At 38.5% G+C, this 25,485-nt stretch overlaps 1 long non-coding RNA gene across 3 annotated transcripts in view; it reads left to right on the forward strand.

Moving 5' to 3' along the window:
• The first annotated feature begins 13,963 nt into the window (after nt 1-13,963).
• LOC145989781 (uncharacterized) overlaps nt 13,964-25,485 on the forward strand; it is a 543,271-nt gene continuing 531,749 nt past the window's right edge. For all 3 annotated transcript variants that reach the window (XR_014441896.1, XR_014441894.1, XR_014441895.1), the window contains exon 1: nt 13,964-14,027. This is a non-coding gene — a long non-coding RNA (uncharacterized LOC145989781). The remainder of the gene's footprint in view (nt 14,028-25,485) is intronic.

A 25,485-nucleotide genomic window follows, 5' to 3' on the forward strand; every position in this document is an offset into this window, starting at 1 on the left:
CCTTGTTGGCTGAATACGAAGATGGCCGAGACTGCTTTCGAAATTGCTTTCAGCCTCGCATCACGATACAGCCGTTTTCTACAATTCTATTAGCCTACTATTATTATCTAAAACTATTTCATCACACACAATCAAAAAAAAAGATAAAAAATAACATTTCTCTCCTTCCCTCGCTTTTAGCCATCGTCCAGTGTCCTTCTAGATAGCGTGACTAGCAAAAATATTAAAATCGAAATATGAATTATCCGTTATAACCCCTCCCCCCATTTCTTTACATGCACGCTCGATGACATTTGAAATAAGCGAAAAACACACCGCTATGCTTAAAAAAAAACATCCATTGTTCAACTCTATAGGTCGAGGTTCATAAGCCTCGTCCATCTCATGCCAGGGACTGCATATCTTGTGTACAGTTTATAGTGGCATCATATTCCTTCACTCGAGAGACTTGCAAGACAGCTCAGGTTATAACTCTGTTTTAACTAAAACTAAAAACTAACTCTCTAGCCTTCCTAAACCCGAAGGTTCATTGCTGCAGCAACACAGGCCTTCCATCTTTCCCTATCTTGAGCAAGATCTTTACACTTCTTTCCCTCCCTACCGATTTCCCTTAGGTCCATCTCAACGTTGTCCCTCCATCTTCGTCTTGGCCTTCCTACAGGTCTCTTGCCATCAGGTTTACCAACAAGAATCCTGTAAACTCCTCTTTCCTCTCCCATTCGTGCCACATGGCCTGCCCACCTAAGTCTTCTTGATTTAATTATTCTAATAATATCTGGACATGAATACAAATTATGTAGTTCTAAATTATGTAACCTTCTCCACTCACCTGTCTCCTCATTCCTTTTAGGTCCAAAGATTTTCCTAAGGATTTTATTTTCAAATACTCTCAATTTATGTTCCTCCTTCAATGTAAGGGACCAAACCTCACACCCATACAATACTACGGGCAAAATTACGGTTTTGTATATTTTAACTTTTAGTTTCTTAGATATTAAACAAGAAGACAAAAATGTATGAAGAGAGAAGTAACATGCATTTCCTGAATTAAGTCTATTTTTTATTTCCTCTTTAATATAATTTTCATTTGTTAATATTACTCCTAAGTATTTGAATTTGGAAACTGCTTCAAACAAGTTGTTATCAATAATTAGATTTTTATTATTATCTAACACTTGGTTTCGGCCTGTAAGCATATATTTAGTTTTCTCTTTGTTAACTTCCAAACCTATGTCTTTTAGCAGTTTTGAAAAATATTTTAGCATTATTCTTAATTGTATTCACATCATCCCCCAGTAAGTCTACATCATCTGCATATGCTAACAACTGAGTCACACCATTTAATTTTAGTCCTTCTTTAGTTTCTTTAACTCTGTTTTAAGAAAATATTAATCGTCAGTCCATATGACAATGCTTGCTATCCGTCATGAAATTTTTATGCTGTTTAACCTAACAGCTGAGGGGCCGGGGCATTCCACATTTACCTTTGCTAGTGCAATAAATATCAATGTTTTTAAGTTATGCAATAATTTTTGACATTATATTCATGTCCATTTCCAAAACTAGATTTATATACACAAACAACTCGCTCTTGCAATATATTATCTATTGTGAAAGATTCTCGCATGTTCGCGAAACAGGAAATACACGTCATAGCTTCCGTGAATCAAGCGCAAGGTTACTGGAGCACGCAAAAATACCGTATGCCAAGAATTAAATATTCCAAATGCAGGCATCATGCACAAATAGAATAATCGGGTTGAATTTACAGTCTAAAACCATCATGTTCTGGCAGCAAGTATCAAAAACATGTGGTTAGGAGATTTTGATAGGGAGTGAGTGAAATAGTTGTTGCAAGTTACCTTTTAAAACCCAGTACATGTGTAGGAATATATTGCGTATAAGCTGTCTCACTCTCTCCGTATGTGTGTCAGGTGGTCGTGTCGATCGTTAGTTGTATGTCACAGCTTAACCGTACTAGGTAATATTTTTACATGAGGTAAGATGGTATACTCTGCGAGGGTATATGTTTCAAGCTTCTAGTTGTAGAGCCTATTTGCAAAGTGTAAGTTTGGCTCGTCGAAAGCAACTCAAACAGTGTTGCCAGCTGTAGGTTAATTTTCCCCGTTATACAATTGCAAGAGGTGAGTTGCTTATACCCTATCTGGAAGATGTGTCCATGGCTTATGTCGTAGGTTAATTTAGTTTGCAATAGATCTTGTGTGTTGGCCCTTACAAGTGATATAGCTGCCTTTCTGCCTTTGAGTCACCTGTAAGGCTATATGTGGGTGGGCGAGTGAGGTTAGTTTAGTTTACGATAGATCGACCTGTCATGCTATGTACTACTTTCTGCTTTTTGAGTTACCTGTAAGACTATATGTGGGTGGGTGAGTGAGGTTAGTTTAGTTCACGATAGATCAGACTTTGAATTTGCTCACACTCTCTCTGTCTGTGTGTCAGGTGGTCGTGTCGATCGCTAGTTGTATGTTACAGCTTAACCCAAACTAGGTAATATTAACTGTACTTCAAAAAAAATAAAATTGTGTGTATCTCATGTCGAACTAGAAATAAGAAAAATCAAACATTAAGCATTCATGCAGATTAATTAAACCGTAAGTTCAAAATTTTGGCCCCCACACAAATCGCATTACATACATACATACATACATGTGGAAAAACAAAAATATGCATGTTTTTTCGCCCCCGTGGCGTTTACAAGAGCCCCCCTGTAAGTAAGACTAATCGGGGCTGGACCTATAGTTTCAAGAACCACTTGTGCGAGTATCGAATCCTTGAATACAAGGCTACCACTGCGCTGGAAACATTAACACCGCTATTGCCAGTTAGCGTCTTCTTCATCTTATTGCATACTTATCATCTTATAGAAGATTACGCCGTCAAGTTGTAACTTGTAGGTTAGCCTCGCCTGTGAAAATATCATATGTTTAAAAAAAAAAAAAAAAAACACATCACAATACAGAAATAATAAAGCGCGCGCACGTGTGTATAACACATCGTGTTTCCCCCGAGAGAGGTTTACAAAAGTCGCGATAGGTCTCTCCCTCTTTATCTTACAGCAACACAGTATGTGTGTGCGTGTGTGTGTATGTTACGCCAGGATATAAATTGGCTAAGCCTCAAGCAAGGTAGCCCTTGCCAAGTAAGAAAAAAAAAAGCTGTAGGTAGGTGTTGGCAACACTGTCGGTTGTTTAACTCTTCCCTCTCTCTTTTTTTTTTTGTAAAAGGCTATGGCAAATTGCTTTATGCACTGTAAGACAAGCCTGAAGCAAAGTTGCCAGCTCCTTGCTTTAGGTTAGGTTAGACCAAAATAAAAAAACCTTGGTGATTTTTTCGAGTAAGATGTTGGCAACGCTGCAAGGCAAGCCTCAAGCAAGGTTGCCAGCTCCTTGCTTTAGGTTAGGTTAGACCCAAAAAAAAAACCTTGGTGATTTTTTCGAGTAAGGTGTTGGCAACACTGCGAGAAAATGAGGCTCATGCCTTACGAGAGAAATCCATTAAGGCGAGCCTCACCGAGCCTCATTTTCGGGCGCAGAACCGGGCTGATTGTACTACTTTCGATAGATTCGAACATTTCTGCAAAGCTTCAGACATTCCCGACGATAAGACTAAACATGTTCTATTAGCAGCAATCGGGCACATGCTGATTTGTATAATCTTATACAACCTAAATCAATATCGGAGCTCAGTCTCGCTCAGATTAAACAAACATTGATACGCCATTATGAGCCCCAGAAGAATCTCGTGCTTGAAAGGCATAAGTTTTTTCTCATTAATCAGAAATGTAATCAAACCATTCCTGATTTCATTGTGCAAATCAAAGAACAAGCCTCAAAATGTGATTTTGGTGATCTCATTGATTCCATGTGCCGCGACGTATTTATTCTTGGTATGAGAAGTGTGCTCGTTAGAAATAGACTATTATCGGATCCTGAATTGACCTTGAATAAGGCAATAGATACGGCCATGTGTCTTAACGAGCTAAAATTGAATGAAGGAATTGTTAATCAAAGTTACTCGAAGAATGCTGTGGAACATTCTGAAACTCCGACTGAATTCACTTCGCTAGTCCCAAGCAGGTCCAAGCGCAATCTTCGAATGAACATCAGACAAAATAAAACTGATTCAAGAAATAATGGTAACAAATCAAACAATGATTCTGGTAAACCGTGTGATAATTGTAATTCCTTTCATCCTAACGGAAAATGACCAGCTTTCGAGGCTACTTGCAGATACTGCAAAAAGAAAAAATATTTCTTAACAGCCTGCAAAATGAGACAATATAACAATTCTAGCAAAAACAAATTGGTTTCTAGCACAAACATTGTGCTTAACACATGTGTTAATGAAAGATCTGTCAATGTTCCAGCTCATTCAAAACCTATGATTGTACCTAACAATCACAGTAATTTCAACAATATGTTCCGAGAATCGTCCATTGATTATTTAGATTTTAATGTGCCATGCATTCCCACGGATCATATATTTGCAGACATGAAAGAACAAAAATATTAATAATGAAAGAACAAAAACCAGAGAGCAAACTTGTTGATTGCAGTGCCGCAATTATTCATTGTAATGCTCAGTGTCCTGAAATGTTCACTACTATCTTTATTAAAGAAAGTGAGTCTGTTTGGCACAGAGGGGTCGACTTACAAGTCAACAATTCTAAGATTCAATTCCTAGTGGATACAGGTTCCATTTATGCTTTAATTGACAGTAGACAATTTGAGTCTTCATTGCGAGGTTGCACTATACAAAATTTTCCTATCATCTTGAAAGCAGCAAATGGTAATAATCTTGGTGTTTTAGGAAAAATTAACGTTGAAGTTGTATTTCGAGGAATGAAGCATAACTTAGATCTGATTGTTGTAAAGACAAAATTGAATCGTGCTATTATGGGTTTTTCTTGAATTGATATTTTCATGCGAGAATGGCGATACATTTTGTTTCACATGTTCCTCAGATGGTTGCAACTACTGTTGACATCAGCAATAAAGGAACTGGTTGCGAATCTAAGGAAAGATTTTCCTATACTTTTTGATGGTGACATGACGGAATTCGGATTATTCAGACACTTGAAGCTTCCCTTCGGAGTAAACTCTGCCAGTGCCATTTTCCAAGCCACGATGGATCAGATATTGATGGGTGTAGACAAGGTTTCCATTTTACGTATAAGACGACATTTTAGTAGGAGGAGTTACTCTTGAGGAGTGCTATGATAACGCACGAAAGGTGCTGAATATTTTCTCTGAGTATGGTGTCCGCATAAATGAACAGAAATCCGTGTCCTTCGTTCAAAATGTGAAGTATTTGGAACATTCTCTTTCTCAGGAAGGAATTCGTTCTCTGAAAGAAAACATTGATAAAATAATTCAGTGTAAGCCACTCACTAATGTCGGCGAAATGAAACCATTTCTCGGTATGGTCACGTATGACGCTTCGTACCTGCCAAACCTAGCTGACTGTATTGCCAGTTTATATGATTTGTTGAAGAATGGGGTGCGCTGGTCATGGACAGATGTTCATCAGAAGTAATTCCAGAATGTCAAGGATCTGCTATCTAAGGACTTAGTACGCACGGTATACGATCCTAACAAAGACTTATACCTGATGTCAGATGCATCTCCTACCGCTACAGTAGCAGCTATAATGCACAAGATAAACGGAGTCCTAAAGCCTATCATGTGTATGGCCGGTACTTTATCCGCTGCGGAAAGGAACTGCACTCAATTGGAAAGGGAATCACTTGCATTAATCCGTGGAGTTAAATACTTTCACAAGTACCTCTTTGGACGATATTTTGTTGCGTTCACCGACTCGAAAACTTTATCTCACCTACTGGATCCTAGAAGTAACCTGCCCGCTCTAGCCATCAGCAGAATCAACATATGGAAGTTAGTATTGGAAGAATATGACTTCAAAACTGTATACATACCTCACGTTGAGTTGGCTGATGCGCTGTCTAGAATTAGTGTTGAAAATGATCCAGTCCATGATAATGATGAGGATTTCGCATGTCAGTTGACAGCTGAGCCGGTTGTCCTTAATCTAACTGAATCTTCGGTGTTGACGCGCATTGCGCTGGAATCACGACGTGATCCTGAGCTTTCAATAGTCTTCGAATATGTTCAAGTGAGATGGCCGCAGTTCATTGGAAGAACAAAAGGGCATCATCTCAGAAAAATATTCGACAGGCGATATGATGTCCACATACAGAAGGGATGTATTTTCATGGGCGAAAGAATGGCCGTACCTGAATCTTGCATCCAAAATGTCCTTTCTCTGTTGCACAAATTCCACCAGGGAACGTGCAAAATGAAAGATATAGCTCGTTCATCGTTCATCTGGAACACGATGAACGAACACATTGAAAGGCTCACGTCTTTGTGTGACACATGTTTGCGTTACAATAATAGGCCGAACGTACCTGGTACCGGATTCGAAACGTGGCCTATTGCATCGCAGCCTTTTGAGCGTGTTCATCTTGATTTCTTCCATTTCTCAGATATGAATTTCCTGTTGCTGGTTGACGCTAATTCTCATTGGATATCTGTGTGGAGAGCAGTTTGACACTATGATCGGTCATTTAGATGAATTTTCTTCATGCTTCGGATATCCGAAAACCTATGTAACGGACAATGGTCAACCATTTGCATCTTCAGAGTTCAACTCTTGTCGCTCAAAGAGGAATATTAAGCTTCTTCACTCGGCTTCGTACACCCCCAATCAAATGGTCTAGATGAAAGGAATGTTGGGGTGGTGAAGAACATGCTCGAAAAGAACTTTTCGAATCGTTCGTGCATCACTTTGCGAGACACGGACAAGTTCGTTCTTGAATTATTGAGAATATTGAGAAATACTCCAGTACATGGGTATACTCCGGCAGAATGTTTGATTAAGTTTCGGTCAAGAACGGATATTTCCACTTCTGACGCATCAGATGGTTCCAAAAATCAGCCAATTAGTCCTGTTCCATTTATGCCGGGGAAAAAGGTTCTAGTGGAACGTTGCAAGAAAAAATTCAGCCATGGTTCCAAATATACTATCGGCGAAATTGTTAAATTGATGGGCCGGAAGATGGCAAAGGTCATGGTCGATAATGACGTGGTTGTGCATCTCACGAAGATCAAGAGGTATCCCGCTAAGGTTGGAAAAGATACCTTTGTCCGAAATCAAAGTCGCTCGCGCGGCAACAAGCCAGTACTAGTTAGAGAGGAGGACTATCTTCTAGTACCTGCTGCTGAAAACCAAGTAGAGCCTCCAAATGCGAAAAACGACTATCAGCCGATTAGGAGATCCCAGAGACCAAGTCGACCGCATGCCCGCTTTGAATCCCTTGTACCAAATAAGAAGGAATTTTGGTTTAGTCCAGAGTTTATATATAGGCTCCTCCAGTAAGAACACCGCCATGCATTTTAAGGCAATCATTTCAAGGTGGAGCCTCCCAACATGATGACTCTTTTATCGTCTTCATATAGTTGTAACTAGCCGGGAACCACTGAATCCATTTCGGTATATTGAATACATGTATATAGTATACGGTACGTATATTCAATATGAATATGTAAAAGTTGGAAGTGTAGTGTTTTCAGAAGATTTACGGTTTTTTGAGTGACGTCAAACCCATGTCACATCATTACGTCTTATTTAGTCATTAAGAAACAAAAACAGCAGTGCTGTTACATCACGTGAATGGGTATCTACTCATTGCTATCAACTCATCTAGTAAATAACATGTCAGCAACAGGTGGTTTCTTTACTGCAAGTTTTTAATTCATCAGATCTTGAAGGCTGAAAGGTACTCAGCTTAAGTAACTCACTCACTTTCTAGCATTTCTAAACCCGAAGGTTTATGGCTGCAGCAACATAAGTCTTCCATCTGTTCCTATCCTGGGCAAAATCAATCCAATCTTTTCCATCCGACTGATTTCCTTTAGGTCCATCTCAACGTTATCCCTCCATCTTCGTCTTGGTCTTCCAACAGGTCTCTTACCATCAGGTTCCCCAACAAGAATCCTGTAAACTCTTCGCTCCTCTCTTAGGCTTACTGTGCATAAAGTGGAATTAAAACACCAAATCAAAGAAGCAAACACATCTTCTTCCCTCTCCAATTCGTGCCACGTGAACTGCCCACCCAAGTCTTCTTGATTTAATTATTCTAATAATACGTATCTGGACATGAATACAAATTATACAATTCTAAATTATATAACCATCTCCATTCACCTGTCTCCTCATCCCTTTTAGGTCCAAATATTTTTCTAAGGACTTTATCTTCAAATACTTTTCATTTATGTTCCTCTTTTAATTCAATGAACCAAGTTTCATATTCATACGCCCGACCCTGTGGCCGAGTGGTTAGCACATCGCGCTGCGACGCCAAGGGTCCCGGGTTCGAATCCCGGTCGGGCTTGGTTGTTTGTGAATGTCCATTCATCAATTTCATCATTTCATCACTCATCCCCATCTTTGCAAATTAGCCAAGAGGCACAAAACGCGAAGTAAAATAAACTAAATCAATCAATCAATCAATCAATTCATATTCATACAATACTACAGGGAAAATTACTGTTTTTTTTTGTTTTCTTTTGTTAATTTTCACTTTGTTTCATAGATATTATGTGAGAGGATAAAAGTTCATGAAGAGAAATGTGTTTTGAGCTTAAGGCCTTCCGGAAATGTGTAGTTATTGGAAAATATCCCAATCAATTTTACTCGTTTTGACAGAAGCGTGGCGTAAGGAAAGGCGGGGCAAGCGCCGCTTGCGTTGTTTTTTTAAAACACTTTTGATATCATAAGTTCGTGTTTTTCAATGCCTTTATATGCCATAGAATGGAATTTATTTACTATAAGATATTTACATTACAGAATTTTCATTTCCCCTATTTCCTGTTCTATTGGCTTCAAACATAAACCGGCTGCACCCTTGACGACGCTGGGCGATGCGGCACGACTGACCGCGTTAGAAGAAGAGGACTGCTCGCCTTTCTCTCCGCTTTTCGAGTGACTTATGCAGTTCTTGCATGGTCACTGTCCATCCCCGTTCACGAAGAAAAAAGACCGAGGGCAAGCGACACCAATCCCGCATCTGTCTTTGGCAAGGGTGTTGGAAAGAATTCGTCCACACTGGCCACAAGGTTGCTAACTTCCAGAATTTTCTGTGCGTCCGTAGCATCATGTTTGAAACTCTATAGTAATTAACAAATTACATTATGAAGTTAGCCAGTGATCACCAGTCCTGTGCTATTTATAACAAATAAAATAACAGCCGGTACTTGAACATATCCGTCATGTAGTCAGTTACTCGGAAATATGGAGGGTATGTAACAACACTGCAGGTAGGGTGAAACGGAAGAAGCGTGGGTGCTGCGGATGCGTGTTGTTTTTTACTGTGATATTGTGCTGTGCTTTTCTGTTCTTTGTGTAGTGTTTTTGTACCTGATGTAAAAGTATGATTCTACATTGAAAATTTCCGCCATGGTTGCCATACCAGACATCGATTTGCAGTGTTGCAGGTAAGGACTTGATTATTAGGGGCCTTCTTTCAAAACCATTCAGTTCGAGAACATAAGGTAAAAGGTTGGAGCTTGTGAACCATGAGCGACCGTGTCCTGAATTGTTCATAACCAAATCAACTAAGAAAGATGGGAAAGTTTTCATTAGGCAGTTTAAAACATCTCAGTACAACTATTATCTGGTTATGTGGCAGCAATGATCTTAATAAATTATTTTCTTGGCCATGCGTTTTATTCAATACAAATGTAGGATCATGGAACTCAGTGGCGTGCCCAAGGGGGGGGTTGATGTGGGTTATAACCCCCCTTACGCCAAGTATTCCTAAAAAAGAACGTCAAAAGTAGGAAAATATGACAAAATGAGGGCTGACTACCAACAAAAAGTATACATAACCCCTCCCTTTCGAAAATCCTGAGCACGCCACTGATGGAACTATACAGGCTACGGTGAGTGACTTGAGCAATTTTTATAATGCAGTGCAAAGACATGAACGTTCGCAGAATCACATCTGCGCTTGCATCCAACTGAAGACAAGTCATGGTTCATAATTCTAGCCAAGTAAGAAACAGAAGCCCGTCCGTTTATTTAATATCGAAACTTTATGCTAATAGGAAGTTTCTTATTTTCAGGGTTAAAGAAGAACGTAATTTAATTTATAGTTGCCCTCGAATATCAGGTAAATCATAATTTTCTTCATGGTTGGAATTTAAAAGTTATATCGAAAGGCTGTTTTCCTTCTTTAAAAACCGTGCAGCGAAGATTTGATTTTACGGTATGTATGCACATCACACACTCAAGCCCGATGCGTCACTATTATGCACATTATTGTAAATGGGGATGTGTGTAGGCCTATATTATATTTGAAATTGTTATAATTAACCGAAACGAAAAATTGACCCATCGCTTGCCTGTCACGAAATGTCACGGCACGCCCCTGCGTTTTGACATGGTTAGAATGGGATATTGCGATCCACTTTTGTCAACATGAGGATGTTAGAATAATAAAATTTCTGTATCATGAAAGAACCTCCAGCACTTATAGCCATAGGGTTGGTATCTTTGTAAGTGCCTTTGTTGTCAACCCAGCTCGCTGATTTCTGATGGAGTACAGAGCGACAGAGGTCCTTGAATAAGTCAATGGCTGACAATGTATGCAAGTATTTGCTGGTGATAACTAGAGAGAAATCATAAAATACGCGCCAAGTTAACAGTGAACTGCAGTGAACTGGAGGTTCCGAGTGTTGAATGGATAATCTTGACTCCACTACATTATGCGAATGTGAAGCATACGATTTTGAGATTTGGTTAAAGAAGGAAAACGAACCTAGGAAAATTCATAGCAACATATTTTCTAAATAATTTTCACTATTTTCATATCATCAGTTACTATGAAAATGTGTTCTTCTTTCATTCATATTTTCGGAAATCAAATTGGGTTACATATACATATATATCTTGTATTTCTCTTAAAAATGTTATTTGAGGTAAAATTATAAATACAAAAATATAGTATTTTAAGGGTTTAGTTCGTCTAAAGTCTTCTAACAAACATTTCGTAACGTTCCCAAATATACAATACTATTGTATGGTTCGAGAATTATTAAGGCTTTAAACTCTGAGTTATTCACAGAAAGTATTACAGTGAGTTTTCTACAAAACCAGTATTTTTATTTTTCAAAAATAGATTTATTGATATATTATGAAAGTTTACACTATTTGGAGCATTTCTGAAAAATCCTGAAGTTGACAGGTGTCACCGTTCCCGAGATATATCAAATCAAAAATATCCAATATGGCGGACTCTTTTCAAGATGGCGGCCATCAACACGCAGATGACGATTGGCTCAAGTGGTATAACAATTCATTCTACCAAGTCTCATGCTTTTATCGAAAAGTCAATGATTCCCGACTTAACCGCTGGACTGATTAAGACACACTTTATTGGTGCTGTCCTTCACTTGGAGACACATTTTATGGTGCATCTATCATTAAAATATATTAAAACTAATACCGTTTTAAAGCCTATAACTTAGGCTACAACTTTTATTGGAAATAATTTTTTGTCATTTAATTTGTTTAAAAGTTACAAGCCAAAAACTTCAAAAAGTACTAGGAAAAATTAACTTTTTGAATATTATTTTTTAAATTACGGCAAAACCACCAACATTATCGAAAAATTAAACAGAATCTTTTTTGTAGCCCAACTAATGAGGAATAAGACTAAAAACAAATACTTGCCTATGACCATTGGTTACGGAGATATAGGTCAATGACTGAGAGTCTGCGAAATTGAAGTTTGGGGGGACGCTGGCGGTGGAACACCTCGAGGAGGGGCGGTGACTTTTTGAATTTTACATTACTAGTAGTGTTCTAACAACTGACGAAAATTCAGCTTTTACTGAATTATTCCCGACATTGGCCTTTCTTTGTCCTTCATTGTCTGGGCTACCAAGAAGCTAGCAAACAAAGCAGTAGACGTAGGTTTGACAGCAAGGAGAAAGCAAGTGAATGTTTATAGGTCGAAATCAAGTGTCAGGTAATAGCGAAAATCTATTTATCTATATCAACCACATTGAAGTACGTATTTATGGCTTATATTTCTACAAATGCGAGTGCAGAAGAAGGTGGAATATTACTTAGTTTGCCATTGCAACTCAGATAGAAAGCCAAGGGGAAAATAATAGGAGAGAAAGAGGTAGTAATTCTATGTCGGCATAAAACAATGTAGTGGAGAAATTAGGAAAAAAAAATGCTCCGAAAGTGAAAGTGAGGGAGAAACGGTTATCATGGAAGAGAAAATCGGAGAAAATGAGAGAAGATTAATTGATTTGCTTTTTTGTACTTTGTTTTTCTTCCAGTTTTGGCTAATCGCGAAGATGACGATGAGTGATGATGATACGGTGAAATTGATGGAGGGACACTCACAAAGAACACCCATGACTACGCCGAGATTCGAACCCGGGACTCCTGATGTCGAAAGTGTGTGGGATTTGGGGAGCAACACCGAGGGTTGAAAAAAGAAGAACGTACGATCACGGACACTTCTGTGTTGTAACACTTCCATTAACTTTCAATTGGAATCATAAAAACCCAAAGTTCAAAATGAGTAATTCTTATAGTTATACCAAACATACAGTTTTAAGAAATAATAGCTAATTCCAAAAGAGAATCAAAGAAAAAGTGATTGCGTTTAGTATGTTGTTTTGTGTCCATCCCCCCTCGAGAGTGAACATAATATTTTGGCCCAAAAACGGGACATCCCAAGGAGATTAGTCGAGTTCCCTTCTCTGAAATATGATCTCCCGTTGTCAAAAGGTATGAATTATTATAAATTACATAGCGTTCCTCTCCATTTCTGATCAACCTTTGACGTTAGTCCGACAATGAAGTTGAGTAATGCCAAAGGTATTTAGCAGAAGAGCCAATCTTCTTGTGAAGGGCTTTATTTTTCATAAACTGTTTATAAATCTCCCCGACACACAACTCTAGATTTTTCTTTTTAGTTTGTGTCAAGACGCATGAAATTTAAATTCTTGTTGCAATTCCGTAAAGAAACCGCATGCTTATTCTCTGCCCTACAAATATCGGAACACATAGAAAACGATACAACATCTTTTTTGGCAAGAAATGTCTCTCAATTCTAGACTTGGTTTTAAGATAGCTCCTAGATCTTTATACATAAAACAGGACAAATCGTGCCTTTTTAATAATATGGGCGGGACGACCGGGACACGCTTCTGGAACGGGACGTATGTTAATCCTAACCCCCTTCACACTCCTGGGCAGCTTCTTATGTAAACGTGTAATGTGAAAGCGAAGGATTTCTCGTTCTGCGAACTTTTCCCCATACAATTTATTGTTTATATTAGGCGTACTAATAATTAGAAATGAATATATTTCTTGATAATAAACTGGTACATGCTGTCAGTTTTAAAAGCGCATTCGTGACAGTGCAAAGTCGAGATCTTGCTTGTATCATAAACAAGTTTACATTTTAAAATTTAATGAAAATCTTTGGGTCACAGTGTTAAAAATGAGAATTATATTGTTATGCGGGGGAGAGATGAAATTCATTTTTGTTGGCAAGGACACGTGCATTCTAGTGAAGGACCTTCCTTCACAACCTGTTACTTTGCACCCTAGAAAAAAAAATCACTTTTTCAAGTCTCATGTTAGCAAGTTTAAACATTTCGACATTAAAAATGAATTTTCAATAACCTTGAAGAGAATAAATTTTATTTTTATTTCTTCTGAAAAAAACATTCATCGGAATTTTTCACCGCCTATTGACTCTTATGGTGTAACGCGCTATTTTTTATATACATATAGTGGATTGCGTGTGCATTGTGAGTGAGGGGGGACGGATGTATATCTGTGATATGACGCTGCACAGCGATGATTTCTCTGAGGCATACGTGTCACTATCACTTCATGAAGCTGGTAGTACGAAGAGCTGAAAGGTGTTGAGCGAACATTCAAGAAGCAGACAGGTAGGTTTGATAGGAATTACTTAAATGTATGTGTGTGTGTGTGTGTGTGTGGGTGTGTGAATGAGAGAAAGAGAGAGAGAGAGAGAGAGAGAGAAAGAGAGATAGAGATAGAGAGAGAGAGAGAGAGAGAGATTGAAAGTTCTTTACTGTGGGAGGCGAACCACTTTCGGGGTTCATAGCGAATGAGTGAAGGAAGCGGTTTCCTTGTAAGGATAGTACTCAGTTACTTGGTGGGGTCAGGTAAAATCAATGACTACAGTCGTATTTTAAAAAAGATAATAAAGCTTGTGAAAAATATTACATAATCTCCGTAATCTACAACACGGTTGCTACATATTGTGATCATGGCTTTGTTTAGGTGGAAAGTTTAACGGGTCCAAACCCCTTTCGTTGGCTTAGTAAATATTTTGCATTCATTTTCTATTAGAATAACCAATGAATACAAAAACTGGACAAATACTGCAATTATCAAGATATTTCTGAAAATATGTATCGACGGTTTTGTACATGGCCTACAGCAGTGGTTCTCAAACTGTGGTACGTGTACTCCCAGGGAGAAATTTCGAGAATACCCACACGACAACATTTTTGCTGCAGACTTCATAGTTTCAGACATCATTGCTTTAACACTGAACAGGAAGATGAGGCTGATTTTGTCACTCACACACTTGTCTTTTTTCAATGATTGCAAATAAAATACTCCTTCGAAATCTTGAAGAGAATGAATTTGGAGCCGAATCTTCGCTTGAAAGTTTCAATTGCACAACCAGACATCAAGAAACTGTGTCAGCCTATGCAGGCACCAGTGGCGATGGGTGACATTTTTACGTAGTCATCGTAAGATTTACCGAACGTCCTGTTGAATCTTTCAACCAGGGGAAGGTGGGGGGGACAATATTTCTCCACGGTAAACGCCAAGGTCATGCGATATGTTACGCAATATATATTATATTATCTGAGTGATAATAATATTTCACGGTGCTGTAAGCGCTTGTTTACACTATCTCAAGGAAACGAAAAATTGTGAAATTGTTTATCACGCATTTCCGTCCGATGAGAAGTTCCGAAATTTGGGATAGAAAATTATATGGAAATGACAAAACTTCAGGATGCTAACTTTGTTTTACTATAATATTAAAAACGTGATTTAAAATCTGAATTACTAGGAATTACACCAAAGAAGAGACGGAAGAAAGGTGTTCTTTCTACATTTATAATGATGAATGACATGTGAAGTGTAGGAATGGCCAAATCCGGATTCTTTTTTCTACGGAGTAAATGATCGTAAAATAAAATAGACGAAACTTTGATAATAAATTCTACTTGAAAAATAGAAAAAAATGTCTCTCTCCGAAATTTGAATTGCTTCCGAAATCCGGGTAGTAAAATTTCCGAATCGAGATTTTAAATTTTCCGAAATCCTGATATTTTTTGCCATCTCTAGTGGGCAGGTATGATGTGTTAGATGTCTGAGTAAGTATGTCTGTCACCTCGAGATAAAAGAAATCTTGATCAGTCTTGTCATTTGTAAACATGGTAAATAAGCCGGTCTCCGTAGCGGAGTTATTAGCACAGCGCGGAACGTTGTTAAGTGGTCCAGGGTTCGATTCCCGGTCTGGGCATGGACGTTTGTGAGTGTCCCTTCATCAATTTCCTTGTATCACCACTCATTCTCATCTTCGCGATTAGCCAAAAGTGCCACAAAAGCGAAGTAAAAGAAACCAAATCACAAAACCACATAGTAAACACAAAACAACAGCAAGAACGTTTTTTTTAAAAAATTGATATTTGATCAAGAAAATCAAAATGATAAATACTACAAAGGAAATACAATGGATCCAGAACTGGTCTTTTTCCAGTTCTTTCTAGGACTAAGGGTGAATGCCTTTGCATACTTATATTTTTTTCTATGCAACTTCGGTTTCATGTATTCTGTGTACGTTGTCGAGCGTTGCATGCTTTAATGTGCTGGGAATCGCAGACACTCGGAGAAGTTTTATCTTGATGACGCCACAGAAACCCTGCCCTGGTTGTAAACGTAGGGGATTATTATTATTAATAATTTAATGACTTACGTAATCGCTAAACAATTGAGAGTATCTAGATAACAGTGAAAGCAAACCACACGAAAATTTAAAATTTACGTCAATGGTCTAGAACAGGGGTTTCCAACTGGCGGCCCGCGGGCCGCATGCGGCCCCCGTTGCCTTTTTCTGCGGCCCGCGAAGCCAGTTTGCAAAATACATTAATTTTGTTTATTTTTATTAAAATACGTTCTTTTTTTACTGAAGGAACGGATGCTCTGTGAAGAAAGACAATATCACAGGTAGAATTGATTTTTGCAGTGAATAATGATAATCAGAAGAATCTAAAGTGACGTAACTTTCTCTTCACACCATGCATTCCATCCTTTCGCTATGTGGAATGAACTCGCCTGCTTCCGCGAAGGCTTCACTCTTTGTGTTCAGAAACAAACTGCAGGGAGGCGCTATATAGATCTGTTTTACTACGCACGAAGTACGAAGAGATTTCCAGTGTTCAAACTCGGATTGTACTGTGACTGATTGTTAAAGTTTGTGCAAATATCGAAATGAGCAATATCTCCAAAAAACGTAAGATTGAAAATTAAAATAGATTCTCTCCAACTTGAATTGCGTGATTTGCAAGGCGATGTGTTCCTTCAAACGAGGCAAGAAAAGGGGCCAGAGTTTTTCAAATACCTTTCAAAAGAACGCTTTCCAAACCTTCGTAATTTTGGACAAAGAATGACATCGATGTTCGGCAGCACATACACGTGTGAAAGTGTTTTTTCTTCAATGAAGTTCATCAAGAACCGCTACAGAAGCCGACTGGCAGATTCTTCACTGCTTCACCTTCTGAGACTATCAAATACAGAAATTCAAGTGGACATTCCAACTTTAATAAAAGAAGCAGATCGGCCTCAATTTTCACGTTGAACACTTACTATGAAGGATTCTTATTTGTATGGTGTGTTTTTCATTTCTTTCAATTCATCCATAAGTATTGGGTTTTTGTGAAATAAATTGTAATTATACAATTTTGATTTGTAATTCCATTGTTTTATTGCCTCATTTTAGAAATTTAGGTCATGCGAAAGTACTACATTTTCAGTTCAGTACTTGCAATTTTTGTAATTTTTAATCCCCCCCCCCCTAAAAAATGCGGCCCGCCTATCAACTGCTGGATATAATTTTGGTCCTCGGACCTTTTGAAGTTGGAAACCACTGGTCTAGAAGCTGATGTAATTTTTCAGATTTTGGAATATCACAGCGGTTTTTCGAATGGAGAGGTCCAGTCCAGTCCAGTCGAACCTTAATACTAGGTCTTTCAACTGTAAAGCACTCGTAAAGAGGAAGTTTAGGACTTTGAGGATTCAACTAATATTTGATTGCTATTGCTGGCACGCCAAGTGATTATTCTGTTTCATTGCAAGTTATGATAAGTAGTAATCTATCAACTGATTCCTTCTTCATCACTGTAAGGAGAACCTCTCAATGAATGCAGTAGTAACTGCATTAATTTCTGATTTATGGGAAATTCTACGACGTTTTGCAGCATGTTCTTCCCGCAGACTTTCACGGTGATACACAAATAATTTACAATTTACTAGGGCTTCAGCAGCAGCAGCTAAAATATAGATTGCGACTCTTGCCAATTACCTAGCATTTGTTCAATCCTGCATCAAGTTCCGAAGTACGAAAACGTGGAAGAGTCTTATATTCTCTTTAGACTAGGTGGACCACTTGAACCAGTTTGAATTTCGAAATCAGAGTTCTAAGAAGTTATAAGTCACTGCTGCCTGAAGACTGTGTGCAAATTCATGTTCGGATCGCTGTTTTCCACATTCCTCTTGGATTTTCCTAAGCGCTTGATTCATTTCCTTTTTCAGTAAAACTACTTCCCATCAATTAGCAATTCAGTTCTTACTTTATATACAGGGTGACTGGTAATTAGATGTATTCCCTGAAAGGGGTTAAAGTAGAGACAATTTGCAATAAATTTGACCATATGATACCCCGTCCGAAAATTAGTAGTTTTCGAGATAATCGAATTTCTATTGTTTTTTTTTTAAAAAATGACAATTTTCCACATTAAAAGATGAATTGAGAAAAACTGTTAATTGTATGGAACTTATTTCAGCGTTTTCTGATAGCTAACAAATAAGTGGCTCGTTGAAAAAAAGTTTTTCCCAAATCACAATCACATGTAAGTAACGGTTGGGTATAAACTTGCAAGTGATGATAATAAAATGCACTCTTAGTTTACTTCGCAACGTATTAATAACAAAAATGGTATGACACGAAGCATACAAATTACTTAAATTACTTCCTTGTGTCATCAGCTATCCAACAAGGTACAAATGTTGCTAACATTCACATTTGTGTACAAGAAATAATATTTCATGCATCTTCATGTGAATGGAATCAATGAACAATACAATTAAAGAACATTACACATCTTGCTCAAAGTGGGCACCTCCGTTACGAATGCAGGCACGCAGGTTTTTACGGACATTTGTTCTCTTAACTCGTGATGTGATGGTGTCCTTGATGTGTTGACCATCTGTTAAGATCCTCTCCCTGAGCTCTTTTTGCGAGTTTACCGGTGTCTTGTAAACTAATTCTTTCATGTGGCTCCAAATGTAGAAGTCGCAAGGCGTCAAATCGGGGGATCGAGCCTGCCAGGGAATCGGGCCGCCTCGGCCAATCCATTTCCTTGGGTAATTTTCATCCAGCTACTGACGCACGCCCAGGCAGAAGTATGGATGGGCGTCATCAACAATCATTTGATCGAGCCATTTTCCTGCCCCAGATCTTAAATGGCATCACTTATGAACATTTTTTGAGGAACGGAATGGCAATGTTGTTCAAGGATGTGCCTCTAGCTACAAGATGTGACATGATTTACCAGCATGGTGGCTGCCCAGCTCGATCCCCCGATCGATTTGACACCTTGCGACTTTTACATTTGGAGCCACATGACAAGACACCGGTAAACTCGCAAGAAGAGCTCAGGGAGAGGATCTTAACAGATGGTCAACACATCAATTCACATGAAGATGCATGAAATATTATTTCTTGTACACAAATATGAATGTTAGCAACATTTGTACCTTGTTGGATAGCTGATGACACAAGGAAGTAATTTAAGTAATTTGTATGCTTCGTGTCATACCATTTTTGTTATTAATACGTTGCGAAGTAAACTAAGAGTGCATTTTATTATCATCACTTGCAAGTTTAGACACACCCGTTACTTACATGCGATTGTTATTTGGGAAAAAACTTTTTTTAACGAGCCACTTATTTGTTAGCTATCAGAAAACGCTGAAATAAGTTCCATACAATTAACAGTTTTTTCTCAATTCATCTTTTAATGTGGAAAATTGTCATTTTTTTAAAAAAAAACAATAGAAATTCGATTATCTCGAAAACTACTAATTTTCGGACGGGGTATCATATGGTCAAATTTATTGCAAATAGTCTCTACTTTAACCCCTTTCAGGGAATACATCTAATTACCAGTCACCCTGTATATAGGGATTTGCAGGACTAAACTGCGTAATTGATGGATTTTGTACATTGAGTTTTATACTGGTAAAAAAATACTTATCGTTACTGTACGAATTAAGCTTTTTGCTTTGGGAGGATGCCCACTCAGTGGCGTATTTGTATTTTCATTTCGGGAGGAAGATTTGGGGGGAGAGGGGGGCTGGTATGAAAATGTATATATGTTACCAGTTAGTAAACTAAACTATTGCCTCGCAGTTCTAACCTAGGTCATTAAATCTTATCTGCATATAGGGCCTCCCCGATGGCGCAGTGGTAGCGTCGTCGCCTTATAATCAATGGGTCCGGGGTTCGTTACCCGGTGGAGGCACATAGTGGTTCGGATCTCACTTTAAAACTGTAGGTCACGTCTTAATTAGCCTTACTGTGCATAAAGTGGACTTAAAACATCAAATCAACCAACCAAATCATACACAAAAAGAGCTATCGAACTAGTAACATCGAACACTTGGTCAAATTTCTATTACCAAGCTCAAACTTAAGGCTCGGCTGTACCTTTGGCATGTGAATGGGCGAATTTTTTCAAATTTTCCTCTCCATTCGAAAAACTTCTTGGATATTTCAAAATATGAAACATTACATCAGCTTAGAATTCCTTCTAGAGCATTGACGTGAATTTTCATGTAGTTTTCTTTGACTATTGTCTAGATATTTTCAATAGTTTAATAGACTTATGTAATCACGAAACTATTGATAATATCTAGACAACAGTGAAAGAAAAGTACACGAAAATTCACGTCAATGCTCTAGAATGAATTCTAAGCTGACGTAATGTTTCATATTTTGAAATATCCAAGAAGTTTTTCGAATGGAGAGGAAAATTTGAAAAAAATCGCCCATTTGCAAGCCAAAGGTCTAGCTGAGCCTTAAGTCCATAAAACCTACGTCCAAGTTGTTTGTGAACACTTACGTGCAAAATATCAGCACTACGACGCCTTAAAAACTAAAATGATAAACGGTCCGCTGTGTCTTGGATCGGTGAGGTTGGTCAATCTCAGAATAGTGTCCTCCTCGAATCCACAAGGTTTCATACTTTTCAGCAGATAAATCTTTGATGACTGGGCCATTAATGGACACTAACGATTTTGCAATTGTGGTTGTTACATACTTAAGAAATGGTTTACTATATGCTTTCAAATTCATTTTCTTTGAGAGGAATAAAAACATCCTTGACAGGGATAAGAGTAATTTTCTTATGCCGGGGATAAAATGTTTTGTGTGCGTGTGTGTGTGTGGGATCCATGGCATCCCCCACGTTAATTTGGGGATCCCCCAAATCCCCCACGTATCCAAGGAGGAGCTTAGAGGGCTCGAGCCGCCCCCCCCGAAAGTTTGCGGTTTACAATAGATAAAATGAGGTTTTTGGTTTCTTGTGGTGTGAAATAAAATAATGTGACGATAATTTAAGGAGAGAAATAATTATCGAGTCAAGCACGTATCCAAGGTGGGAATCAGGGGGCTCCAGCACCTCCTTCAGAAAATTACGCTACATAAAATTAGGTTCATGGCTTCTTGAATAATGTGATGATAATTTGAGAGAAATAATTATCGAGGCAAAACACAGAATGTTCTATAACCCTGTTATTAATAGCGCATATCCAAGGTGGGATCAGGGGTCTGGAGTCCCCCTTAAAATTTTTCAGTTTACACTACATAAAATTAGGTTTTTGTTTTCTTGAATAGTGTGCCGATAATGTAAGGAGAGAAATATTTACCAAGGCAACTCAGAAAATGTTCTATAACCCTGTTGTTGATAATATTGCATTAAAACTTTTCTTGCGCTTTCGGTGTTGTCGCAGCCCTATGAAAAACTTGTCAGCATTTGGAAACTGCAAACGTAGCGCCACACGTAGGGCGATTCCTTGTATTTTTTTTTTAAATCTCTGGAAAGCGCGAGAGGGAACGTTCTTGAATAAGAGAAGGAAGTCGAACTACTGGCAACATTAACGAATCGTTTTATCTGCGGAACGTTCTAGAATATAATGAGGTTAAAATACGCAACTTCAATTTCCAAGTGATCTGTACAACAGAATCGGTTAATGAGAATTCAAAGGTAAGTGTGACAGTTCATACTGTCGATTAGTGATCAGTCAGTGTCCATTGGTGGCTTTATAAGATCTAGTGATTCGAAAATGAAAAGGACTAAATACCGTAGAGTAACGAAGTCTACTACTAGTTCCAGTTGGGGTCAGTAGAATGACAGCACTTCGTTCCTACGCGTCAGCAAAAATTTGATGCGACTGGTGTTATGTTACATCCTGTTGTAGCGGGGTACGAGAGGTTTTATTGTTGAGTCAGCAGAACGTGTCTGATCACGTTGAAGACATCGGAAGCGGTGGGGGAGGGGGTCAACGGATTTGTCACGTTGTTTCTTGATGTATGCTAACCTAACACGTGCGTATATTTGTGTGTGTGTGTGTGTGTGTGTGTGTGTGTGTGTGTGTGTGTGTGTGTGTGTGTGTTAATATTTTTGGCTTTGGTATTTATATAAAATTTCTTGGGATTCAAATCAAAACTCTATGCTGGATAAAAAATATCAGCTGGGTTCAGCACTGTGCTTTGTGTGTGTGTGTGTGTGTGTGTGTGTGTGTGTGTGTGTGTGTGTGTGTGTGTGTGTGTGTGTGTGTGTGTGTGTGTGTTAATATTTTTGGCTTTGGTATTTATATAAAATTTCTTGGGATTCAAATCAAAACTCTATGCTGGATAAAAAATATCAGCTGGGTTCAGCACTGTGCTTTGTGTGTGTGTGTATGTGTATGAGTGTATGTGTGTTAATATTTTTGGCTTTGGTATTTATATAAAATTTCTTGGGATTCAAATCAAAACTCTATGCTGGATAATAATTTGTTGCACAGCATGATGCAATATAAATAAAGCAGAAATAGGCCACAACTTGGCCACAAGTGGACCGGAAGTGGGCAAACCGGAAGTGGACCGGAAGTGGACCGGAAGTGGACCGGAAGTAGACCGGAAGTAAACCGGAAGTGAATATGTAAGGGTGAGGGTGGGTGTGGGTGGGTGTGGGTGGGTGTAGGTGTGTATGTGGGTAGGTATATCATGGCCTAGTTTTAAGTGTGGCCAAAAAAAATATCAAGAGGGGCATATTTTTGACAAGTTTATGGACAACAATCTCACAGAAGTGCCTTTTGTAAGTATAGGCAAATCAATCTGAGGGGGGTCATACTTTCCCGGGAAATTCCCGAGGGCATTTTTACAAAAATCTTGGATTAGACGGAGTTCCACACTTGAGCAAAAAGCTCATATGGGCATGTTGAGCTAGTTTTAAGTGTAGGCAAATCTGCTTGAGGGGGGTTCATACTTTCGGGCACTGGTTATATAGCCAATTACACTACTCACTCACAAACATCCATGCCCAGGATTCGAACCCGGGACCTCTGGCGTCGTAGAGCGATGTGCTAACCACTCCGCCACGGAGGCTGGCAAAAATACCGTAAGTGGAATTTATTTTTCGTTCCCAAAGGATCCAATTACGTGCAAGATGTGTGTTTCAAAGTGTAAGAGATTAGATCCTGTTATTTAAATTTGCCTGGTTGTGTGGTGAACTGTAGTATGCAACAGCCAAATTACATAATTGATCGAAGTGGGCGTGCCAATAAACGTCAGATTCGAAAGCGAGCAGTGGAAATACTTGAAGAGTTATCTCCTCGCAAAAGAATTTGCATGACACATAATTCAGAGTGTTACTGTTGTTGAAAAAAATACTCCACTATCACACAAGCTACAGAAAAAGGAAACGGAAGGTACTTTCACGCTCCTGGAAATATACTCAATACACCCAATCTTCAACAAGATAGCGACCTCCCCCATGACGCAGTAGTAGCGTCATTGCCTTGTAATCAAGGGGTCCCGGGTTCGATACCCGGTGGAGGCACAAGTGGTTCGGATCCCACTTTAAACTGTAGGTCCAGTCCCAATTAGCCTTACTGTGCATAAAGTGTACTTAAAACAGTAACTCAAACCAAATGGAGTCCAACAAGATAGTGAGTTGGAAGAAATTAAAATGTGCTTAAGAACAAATAAAGAAACAGCAGACAGTACAGGATGAAAGTGCTAAAAAAGTAATCAAAGTAAATATCGATTTTGATTTGATTTATTTTATTTTACTTCGCGTTTTGTGCATCTTGGCTAATTTGCAAAGATGGGGATGAGTGACGAGATGGTGAAATTGATGAATGGACATTCACAAACAACCATGCCCGAGTGGGATTGGAACCCAGGGCTTGGCGTCGCAGCGCCATATGCTAACCACTTTTTTCCCCAAAAAATCTTTATTTCACTATTCTGTTTACATCTATGGAATTATTTTATCTACATTAATATATACAATTACAGTACATCCAGATATTTACCAAAATATTGTGACAATGGGACATTTTTTATTTTATTTTTTCTATCTAGATCTTTTGAGATACATTGTATATAGGGTGAAATTTGGTTCAAACTTTTTGCTGTGTACATAGTGTATTGCATGTGCTATTAGCCATACAACGGAATTTTGTTTCTTCACTGGGAAATATTTAAAATATGGTAATATACACATTTTTGCTTGGAAGCATTGTGGCGATATACGACATACTTTGGCAAGGCACATAATGAGAAAAGCCCAAATTTCTGAAATTCCTTTACATGTAGTGAGGCGATGTTCGTTTGTATCCACCTCTCCACACTGTCCACACTTATTTGTTGGTAATCCTTTTATTTCATTTAGTCTAACATTTGTTGGAACTAGATCATGCACCAGGGTATACCACAAACTTCGTATGTCCGTGTCAAGGAAAGGCTTGTGGAGATTTCGCCATATATTTGACCAAAGAATACTAGGAATTTTTTCTCTATTCGGCTCTTCTGCAAGGAAAGTTGTCGTTGAAAATGGTCATGCAAATGTTTTGACAGACTATTCTCCTTCAAATCCATGGGAAACTCCACATAACTCCATTCTTGTACAGTGTCTCTCAATAGTTTTAGAACAACGACATTTTAAACTAGGCAACCCAACTTACACAAGGCGTTGCTGGGTTGCGTGTAGAGTAGGCTAAATTTCAGGGTTGCCACATGCACATTAGATATTTATAAAATACGCGAAAGAAAGAAATCCACGTATTATTGCACAAAACTAGAAAAAAATCAGTATTACATTTGTTGCAAATGGGAAACACTTTCTGGAAGAAAGAAAGTCGATGTTCTAGTATTTCATTGTTCATGAGTCTACACAAAGGAAAAGAGGAGAGAGGAAACGAAAGGGGACAAAGGAGAGTAGAAAAGAGAAAACGAAAGGAGAAGAAGAAATGTAAAGGAGGGAAGAAAATAGAGGACAGAAGTGGATAGGAGAAGTAATTAGGAGAATGGAAAAAGATGCGAGGAGAGATGAGGAAAGTGGAGCATAGAGGAGAGAAGAGAGGAAGGAAACCGAGGTGATAGAAGAGGAGGAAAGGAGTTTGGAGAAGAGAGAAGAGAGAAGACGATTAGAGGGTAGTGGAGAGTAGAGTAGAGTAAAAGAGAGAAATGGAGAAGAACGAACAGAAGAGGAGAAGAGTGCAGTGGAGTCGGAAATCTAAGACAGGAGAGGAGATAAGAGGAGTGGAGAAGAGTGAGATGGAGACAAGATGCGAAAAGTAGGGATAAAGGCAGAGGAGGAGGAGGGGAGAGAAGAAGGAGAAGAGAAGAACAGAAGGGACTGGAGACGAGAGGAGAGAAGATATAGTTGCAGAAAATATCGTCTCTGCGTCAAGAACTAACTGATGCATTGATCAAATTATCGACGTGAAACATTCAATAATATTTTATAATGTATTGGATAATGTATTAGATCGGTGCGAAATTCCTTTTGGCCGAGTTCAGAGCAAGAT

Source organism: Lepisma saccharinum, chromosome 7 (assembly GCF_977018435.1).
Source record: "Lepisma saccharinum chromosome 7, izLepSacc3.1, whole genome shotgun sequence".
Taxonomy (NCBI): Eukaryota; Metazoa; Arthropoda; class Insecta; order Zygentoma; family Lepismatidae; genus Lepisma; species Lepisma saccharinum.